Below are 5,124 nucleotides of genomic sequence, written 5' to 3'. Positions count from 1 at the left end.
TACCCTCTCCTCATGCTTGTGTCAACACAGAGCCTGGGCTTTCCGTGTTAGTTTCCTCAACCACATGTGACATAATCCATATTTTCCATTTTAAATATTTATAGAAAACTTGGAGAGAACACATTCTCTTTTCAACAGGCCTTCTAATTTCATTTAACAGTGGAGGTCAGAGCAATGAATGCTCTGCAAAGGAATTTCTCTCTTGATTGTCAATCTATGGCAAGCAGAATGGAGAGCAGGAAATTGAGAATTATTTTACCTAGTTCCATTCTTCATGCTCTTCACTACCAAAGATCTGAAGTCCCCTATTAGGGGGAAAACAGCTGAGAAATCACCTTTTCATAGATTTGTAGTATTTTTTGGGCTTCCCTGGTGGCTCAGAGGTTAAAGCGTCTGCCTCCAATGCAGAAAACCCGGGTTCGATCCCTGGGTCAGGAAGATCCCCTGGAGAAGGAAATGGTAACCCACTCCAGTATTCTTGCCTGGAGAATTCCATGGACAGAGAAGCCTGGTAGGCTACGGTCCACAGGGTTGCAAAGTCGGATAAGACTGAGCCACTTCACTTCACTTTGGATTGTAAAAATGTATATCCCTTTCAATAATTTCAGGATATAGGAAAAATTGAGGGCTTCCCAGGGGGTGCCAGTGGTAATGAACCTACCTGCCAGTGCAGGAGACAGAAGAGACTCGTTTTCGATCCCTGAGTTGGGAAGATGCCATGGAGGAAGGCATAACTACCCAGTTCAGTATTCTTGCCCGGAGAATCCCATGGACAGAGGAGCCTGGAGGACTACAGTGCATAGAGTCACAAAGAGTTGGACACTACCAAAGTGACTTAGTATGCACACACGCATAGATAAAATTATGTAGAAGAAAATAAAGGCTGCCTTTAATCCAGCACACAGAAATAATGATTATTAACAATGTGATGTCTAATCTTTTAGATCTTCTTCCTGAAAAGGATTATATTATTTATTACTAAGATGGGATTGTATTATGCAAACTATTTTGCAAATGTCTTTTTTCTAATTATAATTACAGTATGGAGATCTTTCTTGCATGGAAGTGTGTTTTTCTAATGCACATAACTTAAAAAATTTTTTTTAATTGAAGGATAATTGCTTTATAGAATTTTGTTGTTTTCTGTCAAACCTCAACACGAATCAGCCATAGGTATACATATATTCCCTCCCTTTTGAACCTCCCTCCCATCTTCCTCCCCATCCCACCCCTCTAGGTTTATACACAGCCCGTTTGAGTTTCCTGAGACATACAATAGATTCCCAAAATAGATAGCAAATACAACTATCTGTTTTACATATGGTGATGTAAGTTTCCATGTTACTCTTTCCATATAATCTCACCCTCTCCTCCCCTCTCCCTATGTTCATAAGTCTATTCTCTATGTCTATTTCTCCATTCTAATGCACATAACTTTTAATGGCTGTATGTTATTCCACTGTATAAAAGTCCAAGAGATAACTAATCAGTCCCCTATCACTGGACACTTAGATTGTTTCCAACTGTTCATTATTATGTAAAAAATAACTTAAAGATGTAGTGAGTATCTACAGACAGATGAGCGCCTTTCTCTTACTATTTCCTTCATATATATTTTTTGATGTGAAACTGTTTTTTCAGAGGATATGGGTCATTCAGACTTTGACTCCCATTACACACAAAGAGAAAAAACACAGAAAACAAATGCTCAGCTTGCTTTCACAAACAGTGCATGACCCTGCTGTTTCCTAGCAAACATCACATCAGTTCTGTGTATGAGCCATCTTTATATTTTTGACAATCTGATGGCAGAAAAAAATGGTAATAACCTTACTGTTTCCTTTTTAATACATTAACACATTTCATTAATATTAAGTTTGTTAAACACATTTTTGTGAATTTGTATATTAGGCATCTTGTTCATTTTTTCCCCATTGGAGTAACTTAGTATACTGCCCTTTTAAACGTTAAAGATAGATATGCTGTAAATACTCTTCTTAATGTGCCTTTTGTCCTTTAACTTTGTTCTCCTTTGCTGTGTGGATTTTCAATTGTGTGTAATAAAGGCATTGATGTTTTTTCTTTTTGAAAACTTTATTCTGGTCATATATAGTTGATTTACCTCTGAACAGCTGTAAATGTTGTGCTGATTTTTGCTGTATAGCAGAGTGATTCAGCTGTACATAAATACACATTCTTTTACATATTCTTTTCCATTATGGTTTATCACAGGATACAGAGTGCTATACAATAGGATCCTGTTGTTTATCCATCCTCTATGTAATACTTTGCATCTGCTAATCCTAAACTCCCCATCTATCCCTCACCCTCCCTTCCTCACTTGGCAACCACAAGCCTGTTCTCTGTGTCTGAGTCTGTTTTGTAGATAAGTTTTAGACTTATTTTTAGACTCCATATATAAGTGATACCATATGGCATTTATCTTTCTCTTTCTGACTTACTTCATTTAGTATAACAATCTCTAGGCCCATCCACATGGCTGCAAATGGCATTGTTTCATTCTTTTCTATGGCTGAGTAGTATTCCATTGTATACAAGCACCACATTTTCTTTATTCATTCATCTGTTGATAGATACATCAATGTTTCTTCTTGATGGTTTCTGACTTTGATTTCAAATTTTAAAAGGCTTTCCCCTCTCTCAAGAGAATAGAACTTCCACCTATATTTTTCCATAAGAATTTGTGTTTATTTGCTTATTTTTATATAAATATTTAAACAATGTGAAATTTATTTTGATACAAAGTATGAGGTAGGGGGTCTAACTTTATTCTTTCCAATAAAGTTAATTCATTTTACAATTAACCCTTCCCTCTGATCTGAAATATTTTTATGATATATAGACATTTTCTTAGAAGAAATCCATTCATCGCTCTTCTTTTTTCAGAAAATCCTTGAATATTTTTCAGCTATGTATTGTTCCAGATGAGTTTATTATTTTGTCAAGTGATAAAAATTCTGCTAATATTTAATTAATATCACATAATATTTACATCATTTGGGGTAAACTGGCAAGTATTTGATACTGAAAACATAAGATTCCATTTATTTATCTCTTACACCCTTCAATAAAGATTTTCAATTTCATACAATACAACATATGTTTCTTTTTTTATTTTAATTGGAGGCTAATTACTTTACAATATTGTGGTGGTTTTTACCATACATTCACATGAATCAGCCATGGGTGTACATGTGTTCCCCATCATGAACCCCCCTCCCACCTCCCTCCCCATCCCATCTCTCAGGGTCTTCCCAGTGCACCAGCCCCGAGCACCCTGTCTCATGCATCAAACCTGGACTGGCAATCTGTTTCACATATGGTAATATACATGTTTCAATGCTATTCTCTCAAAATCATCCCACCCTCGCCTTCTCCCACAGAGTCCAAAAGACTGTTCTTTACATCTGTGTCTCTTTTGCTGTCTCATATATAGGGTCATTGTTACCATTTTTCTAAATTTCATATATATGTGTTAATATGCTGTTACAATACAGTGTATGTTTCTTACTAAATTTTTATCTAGATATCCTGCATTTGTGCTCAGAATTTTATTATGATTTTATCTTATTATTAATTTTTATGATCTATAAGAAAGCTACTGGGATTTTTTTGTGTATATTTTATACCTACTATTGTTTATGAAGATAATTATTTGGTGGTTAAAGCCATCTCATAAAGAAGGCTGAGCACTGAAGAATGGATGCTTTTGACCTGTGGTGTTAGAGAAGACTCTTGAGAGTCCCTTAGACTGTAAGGAGATCAAACCAATCAATCCTAAAGGAAATCAACCCTGAATATTCATTGGAAGGACTGATGCTGAAGCTGAAACTCCAATATTTTGGCCACCTGATGTGAAGAGCCAACTCATTAGAAAAGACCCTAGTGCTGGGAAAGATTGAAGGCAGGAGGAGAATGGGATAACAGAGGGCAAGATGGTTGGATGGCATCACAAAAATGACATGAATTTGAGAAAGCTCTGAGAAATGATGAAGGACAGGGAGGCCTGGCATGGGGTCCATGGGGTCACAAAAACTCGGACACAACTGAGTGACTGAACAACAACAAAAGCCATCTTATGGTACTTCATAATTGCAGTTATATAACAAATAGACATAAATCAGGCAAACTCATCTGGAAATCTCACTGACAGAATAACAATTGCATGGCTTAGAAAGTCCACCAAGAATAGATGTATTAATCACATTTTTTTCATTTTCTGTATTATTATTGTGCTTTGATATTTTGAGGACTTGTTGACTTGGGAAAGGCTGCCCCTCCCAGAGCTAGTGAATTTCTAGAGACAGCAAACTACTCTCTTACAAGCATGCTTCTCATAGGCAAACAACCCACCCTCCAACCACCTCCTTTACTGAGTTCTTATACTCTTGCCCATATTCTCCTGTTCTAACCACCCCACAGCCAGGTACTAGACAACTCAGGTCATGAATTGCTCCTGCTCCTCTGCCTCTTGACCAACCCTAGTGTGTCTCTAAGGGTGGACCTGCCAGGAGTGGCAGACCCCTTGCTCTTGGGAACTGTAAGTAACAAACTATCTTTTTGGTCTATTCAAAATGTTTCAGTCTCCTGATCTATTGGCATCACCAGACTTGAGTAATAAGAAAAAAAATTACATTTTAAAACAATAGAATATCAGGAAGCCTGAAACCAGAGCAAAATGCTAGATTTTAGAGTCACACAGTCCTAGGGCTGAAATAAACTCCCTGGCTTGCTTGCAGTGTGACCTTAGACAAATCACTCACTCCTCCAGTACTCAAATTCTCTTCATAAGAAGTCATTTGGACATGGAATGATTCACTGAAGTTCTCCCAGGCAGTTGGTGGCTGAACTGGGGTTCAAACCCCTATGAGTTGGAACCCAGACTCAGGCTTCTGCCACTTAATTACATTATATTTCTTCTTGCTGTGTTGTGTAAGGGTCTTTCAGGGTCCAGTCACAATTCTGAGTCCTTGACACCATCATCCAAGTCTAAGACTAGAGTCTAAGATACAGAAGAAAAGGAGAAAAGACAGAGGCCTCTTTCTACTAACTAAAGTCTATCACTTTCATTAATAGAGCGTCCTGGTAAGTTGGAGTTTTATT

The 5,124-nt window shown here is 37.3% G+C and overlaps 1 non-coding gene across 1 annotated transcript; it reads left to right on the top strand.

Moving 5' to 3' along the window:
• Nucleotides 1-366: 366 nt before the first annotated feature.
• Nucleotides 367-439, top strand: TRNAW-CCA (transfer RNA tryptophan (anticodon CCA)). Its single transcript has one exon. It is a non-coding gene; the product is annotated as a tRNA-Trp (tRNA).
• The last annotated feature ends 4,685 nt before the right edge of the window (nucleotides 440-5,124 follow it).

The sequence above is a fragment of the Dama dama genome, chromosome 10 (genome assembly GCF_033118175.1).
Source record: "Dama dama isolate Ldn47 chromosome 10, ASM3311817v1, whole genome shotgun sequence".
Lineage (NCBI taxonomy): Eukaryota > Metazoa > Chordata > Mammalia > Artiodactyla > Cervidae > Dama > Dama dama.
Note: the sequence above shows the minus strand (reverse complement) of the source record. Positions and strands in the feature narration are given on the sequence as shown.